General features: G+C 42.8%; 1 protein-coding gene across 1 annotated transcript in view; it reads right to left on the minus strand.

Annotated features, from left to right (window-relative positions):
• Positions 1–2,880, minus strand: part of CD9 (CD9 molecule) — a 9,579-nt gene extending 6,699 nt beyond the window's left edge. Inside the window, exon 1 of the mRNA XM_031061801.1 lies at positions 2,781–2,880. The gene's annotated coding sequence lies outside the window, so the exon portion shown is untranslated. The remainder of the gene's footprint in view (positions 1–2,780) is intronic.
• Positions 2,881–6,163: the final 3,283 nt, after the last annotated feature.

Below are 6,163 nucleotides of genomic sequence, written 5' to 3' on the forward strand. Positions count from 1 at the left end.
GAAGGAGGGGGAACAAAAGGAAAAAAGAAAAAAATAAAAAAGAACAAAAGAAAAAAGAACAAAAGAAAGAAAAAGAAAAAAGAAAAAAAGAAAAAAGAAAAAAGAACAAAAGAAAAAAGAAAAAAGAAAAAAATAAAAAAGAAAGAAAAATAAAAAAGAAAAAAAGAAATAAAAAAGGGGGGTGTGCCTAATTTTTAAAGCAAATACTTCTGAAAAATTGATATATAAAACCTTCTTTTTGACACAATTAATGGGTACCCCTACTGCACATGAACTCACAAGCTTTAGAAAATAGGCAAGATAAAGCCATCTAATACAACCTGCAAGACACTTCTTACAATAGGCTCAGAGCCAAGAGTTATCAACTTCTCCTCAGGTGAAGATAGAGACAACTGGAATTAGAAACGACTGAAAGAATGATTTATCAACAACTGCAAAGTCTCAAAGCACATGCTTCTTCAGATAATAACAAGTGTCAGAGCTTGTAAACTATTCTGCCCAGAAATAAGGTAGTGAGTATGTTGAAGCAGAAAGAGCAAGCATTTCTGAGGTGAAAGGCTCAATTTATGCCAAATCCTCTGGCTCCTGAACTTGGGAACAACCAGCCTAATCATCATAGTTGTGAGCTGGAGACCGCAGCAAGAAAACTCCCAAAGGATGGCAAAGAATATTAGAGGGATGGTGAAGCATCAAAGAATCAGCACAAAGCACGTGGAACAAGCAGGACACTTCTATCAACAGGGACATAAAGCCAGTTCAATACTAATTAAAGGGAGCTAGATGTAAGCCTTCGCAAACTATATATTCTAGATGCAAACCAATTAGATTAGCTGCCAAAATAAACAGCTCCTTGATGCAGCATTTGTAAGGGCTTAAGCCTGACATTTCTTATCAGGAGGAAATTCCAATACAGACTTTTAAACCTCAGCTTAACCTTTTTCCATTTTGAAAAAGAGTCCATCGGTAACACTTATTCCAGACTGAGTTGTACAGAAAGCCTTTGAGGTAACTTGCTTTGTAACTTACTGCAGTCAGTAACTACTCCCAGAAAATTATGTTAAAGCAGAAATTCCTATTGAGCTTTTTAAAACTCAGTTAAACCTACAAAGATTTCAAGCAGGTTCCACTGGCTGCAAACAGCCAGTAGCTTAAGCATCACACCACAAAACTTTTATGCTTTAGGAGATGAAAGAGTTGTTTTAGACCACCCAAAATAAGACTTGTTAAATATTCAGCTCAACAGCCAAGTTTAGATTTCTGTTCTTTTTCTAGGTCCACTTGAAGCATCTGGGAATCTTCCTGGCAGCTCCAAGAACCACCCAGTTTGCTAAGATGCCATCATATCAAGGGTAAACCACAAATTTTCTCAAAGACCACAAAGAAGCTGCAGGCGTGCAGACAGGTTAAGTCCCATAAGCATCTCAATATTCCCAACTATGGCCTCTATACCATTCCTAAGAGTATTCCCTGCAGGCACAGGTGACCCTAGGACTACGAGGCTGCAACATAAATTGCACCTCCTTATAAGCGACCCTTCAGATACCAGCCTGGGAGTTGTCACAGCTGAGTAGTCAAGGACAGGAGCCAGTTTTTTGGCAAGAGAAAGATGAAGCTATCCTTTAAAGATTGCCTAATTCCAACCCCCTTCCATGGGCAGGGACACCTTCTGCTATCCCAGGTTGCTCAGAGCCCCATCCAACCTGGCCTTGGGCACTTCCAGGGATGGGGCAGCCACAGCTTCTCAGGGCAACCTGAGACAGGGCCTCAGCACACCCCAGGGAAGAATTCCTTCCTGATATCCAACCTAAACCTGCTCTCTATCAGTGTGAAGCCATTCCTCCTTGTCCGGTCACTCCAGGCTCTTGTCAAGAGTCTCTTTCCATCTTTCCTGTGGGCTCCCCTTCAGGTACTGAAAGGCCACAGTTAGGTTACCTCCAAAGCCTTCTGTTCCCCAAGCTGACCAATCCCAATTCCCTCAGCCTTTCCTCACAGCAGAGGTGCTCGAAGGGTCTGAGCACCTACAGGTGACAATAACCAAATTATGTGTGTTCCCCTGCCCAAGCTTAAAAGCAACTGTAGAGACCAAAATCAAAGTTCAGATAAAATCTAGTTCATTTAGGAATTCCCATGACATTGACAAACTAAAAATGTGTGTGTCCCCTAATTAATGACCTTACAAATGCCTTCCACATGGTCTAGCTAAAGCTACATTGATCCATACTGGCTGGAATAATTCTCATATGTACCAAGATGTTTGTGCATTCAGTTCAGGATGAATTAGGAGATTTGGGGCTTTAAGAGTTAGACAACAGTGATTAAGGGATTAAGGCTGACATTTCTTATCAGTGCTCCTTCTGAGAGATGAGGCAACAGAGTTGTGTTTTGGGTAGCTCAGGTTGGTCACTCTGGAGAAAAAAATATTAAATTACTCAGTTTTGCATGAAATTTTGCTGATGCATATGGTGATACGCATCAGGAAGAAACATACTCTGTGTCTTCCGGGAGCCCCTGGGATTACAAAAATGTTTACTGGCAGCAACAGAGACAAACTACTGTGGGAAAAAGGCTGAAGAGCCAAGAAACCACTCACACGGCAGCACTGCAGTCTGCACAAGAGCTCACAGGGGAAGCTGCCCCCAACACCAGCCAAGGAAAGCTGCTCTTGGGGTGTTTAGGGCTGTTTTGCCTTTTTACCCTTTAAGAAAAGCCAAGGTTTCTAAGCAGCCTGGAAATCAGGGCACAAAAGTGTGACCTATCCCCTGAGTGATCCCCCAGCTCACCTGTGTAAAACTTTGTGTCAGATTCCAGTTCAAAGACACTTTTGGTCTGTGAATCAAAGTGAAGCCATAGTCCAACTGCAAGCACCGCTGTTCCTGCAAGCTGTAAGAACAAGGAAGGCTTGTTAAATGATACCAACTAATCCACCCAGCCTTGCATTAGTAACAAAATCAGAAACAAACACAGGATACAGCTTTTATTTAAAGAGATGGTAACAAAGGACAAGCATAAAAGGATGGGGATACCAACACATGAAGAAAGTCCCAGACATGAGGCACCTTATTGACAGAGACATTTACATAATATAAACTCCAATGCCACAGGAGAACAATGCCATTCTTGTTCCTTTCTGAAAATATCCGCAGTTTAGCCAAGTGTCAGTATTTCCACTGATCCTTACACACATTGTTTTATTCTGGGTGGATGCAGACATTGCATGGCTTAGTGACCTTAAAGCTTCATACTGAAGAGCAAGCATATCACAAGGAAAAGTGCCTTGTAAGGTCAGCTGGAAGTTTTAGTGTATTAAACAGACTGCTGAGAGTTCAGTCTACCATGGAAGGGAGTTCAAGAAGAGTGCCATTCTTGCCAAACATGATAAAACCAACCCATTAAATGACCATGCTGACAGGAATAAGAAAATCTCAGCTGCAGCAGTAGAACGTTGCTGATCTGGAGCAATACAACAGAATTTTAGTTAATATTTAGTTTTATTTCATTATCATCTCTGCCTGTACGCCTTCAGGTTCCTCTTAATATTGGTGCCTGTGTTTGCAGCAAATCACTTTGTGTATAAATTAGCCTCTGGATGAAACATCTGACAAAAGCCACAGGAAGTGTTGCAAGAAAGAGGGCATTGCACTCTGATAAGGCCAAGTTTGCTTGGAAGAGACTGAATCCTCCTTTAAAAAGAAAAAAAAAAAAGGGGTCTTGCATGTAAAAAAAACGAAGAAACCAGGACAAAGTATAAAGCTGGAGTGTGCTTCTCAGCTCTTCCTTTGAAGACCATGGAGCTACTAAAAAAAGCTCTACAAAAGTGAGATGAGGACAGAAATTGCCAACATTGCAGCAGACGTTAAAATTTTAAACTTAAGAGTGAGCAGTAAGTTTATGAAGTATGGTGCTTTGGTCAGGCAAAGCACACATGAAAAGCAAAAATAAAATCCCAACAAGGCCCTTGCAGAAAGAAACAACATTCCTGATTTACCTCTAAGAAACTGGGAATTGTTTAATAATGGCAATTTTTAGTAGGAATATGGGCAGTGTTCCCTTGGTGAGCACCCAAGGATACAACAACCCTTCCACACCAAGCCCACCTGAGAAGCGGGAGCCCGAAAGCCCCTCCTCCCTGTTGTGGAAGAGTTCTTGCTCACAGACAGCCCCAGCTTTCCCAAACCAGCTTTTCCTGTACAGCAGGAACCCAAGTGCCAGGCCTGCCTCCAAGAGGAGCTGCAGGGCTGTAACTGGGAAAACAGATCAAGTGACACACAACTCAAAGAGCCAAACCCACCTGGAGGATTCCAGACCTAAGCAAAAGGCCTTTGTTGGTGTTTCTGGTGCTTACTCCAAAGGCACACCTGCACACACCTCCTGCTTGCCTTGCTAGGGCTACCCTGACAATATGATTAAGTTATGCTGGAGCACCTTTGTACGACACAGAATGCCGCAACAGCATCATTATTTCAATTTCTTGTGCCACAGCTGCACCCTGAGGGGAGGGAGAGGCACAAAGGGGAGCTGACAGAGAGAAGGGTTGCTGCTCTCTTGGCTGCAGCATCACTTCAAAAAGCCTTGCCTCATCTCACCCCAGTGCTTCAGTTCAAACATCAGAAAGGCTTAGTGATGGAAAAAAACTCTTTGAGACTGCTGTTAAGTCACCCAGTATTTAATAACACACTGCTTGAGGCTCCCTTTCCTGGTCGTCCAGCAGTTGTCAGCTTTTATAGCTGATCCAGGTCCCCATCATTAGAAGAAGCCTAGAGCCTCTGCTGGTTTTGCTAGGAACTCACAAGTTGCGAAGCCACAAGCCTGAACACCCAGCTCTTCTCACCTACCAAATTTATTTACAGCTTGACAAGTTCCAGTGCTGGAATAGAGAGCTCTGCAAATGGAGCAGGGCACAGAAAAGGACTGTAAAACTAAAGAAACTCTTAAGCCATACTGTAGCCATGCAGATAATCTTAAAATTCCAAGCAAAGCAGAAGGTTCAGTTAATGCCCTCCAGAAAAAAAAAACTGGTCTGTTCACATTGGGCAGAGATGATGTACCTAATATAGCTCCTTTCAAAACACAAATTTAACTCTTCCCCACCAGCACATAGAGGTACATGGCATGTTTTCTCCTTGGCAAAGCAGTCACTTAATCACGGAAAGATTAAGAAGGTGCCAGGGAGACAAGAGACTTATAGGATCACAGAACAGTGATAACACTTCATGCCAGTGAACTGCTACACAGCATTAAAAAAAGGGGTAGAATTAAACAGATTGATAATTCTCTGCATGGTGGATTACAAATAAAATGCAGCTCCTTCATGCAAGAATAAGAGACTTTCTGTTTCAGTTTCTTAAGGAAAGCAGACTTATGTTCTCAGTTTGTGCTCTTCCTACCCAGACTGACCACTGAACTAAAAAAAGGCAGTTCTGGAGCAGAAGACAAGAAACTTGAAGCTTCAAGTTTCCATCAAAACAAGGGAGAAACGAGGACACAGCAACACCAGCCTCTGAGGAAGAGAAAAGCACAGTCTCACAGGCACTTGCCAGCACTGCTGGCCAGTGTGGCACACTAGAGGCTGAGGCACGGTCACCTCCCTGCTCACCCACACTATGCAAGCAAGATGGGATCTGTGCTGGGATGGTTTGGGAGCTGTGTTTTTCCTTCCTGGGAAAGGGGTGCAAAGCCCCCAACCTTGGCTGCGTGGAAGCAGATCATCAGATAATCTAATTGTTGGGTTTTTGTTTGGTAATCCAAAGGGATTCCCCATCTAACAGATCTATTTTGTCACAGGAGTTGAGCCATATTGCACGTTTCTAAGTAGCTCTATTCCGCGCTGAAACAGAAATTTAGTAGGAAAAGAACAACACTGTATTCCTGAAAGTAATCCATTTTGTCTGGTTTCACACACACAAAGAAGAGAGTGGGTTTGTGTGCTTATCAGACAGGTAAGTAGTATGTTTTTATAGTGACAACTACAGCAAAAAGAGCTCAGAAGAAAGGGTTGGGTTTGTTTTCCCAATCTGCCCAAAACGTGAAGTTAAAGGGATACTGTTCACTCACTGTTTTGGAGAAGTTTGTGGCAGTGAACTTCCAATAATGGCATGTCCTGGCACAATTACACTACTGACTTCCCCGCTCCAGCAAACCAGGCTTCCTCGTTTTCACTAACCAC

The sequence above is a fragment of the Geospiza fortis genome, unplaced genomic scaffold (genome assembly GCF_000277835.1).
Source record: "Geospiza fortis unplaced genomic scaffold, GeoFor_1.0 scaffold164, whole genome shotgun sequence".
Lineage (NCBI taxonomy): Eukaryota > Metazoa > Chordata > Aves > Passeriformes > Thraupidae > Geospiza > Geospiza fortis.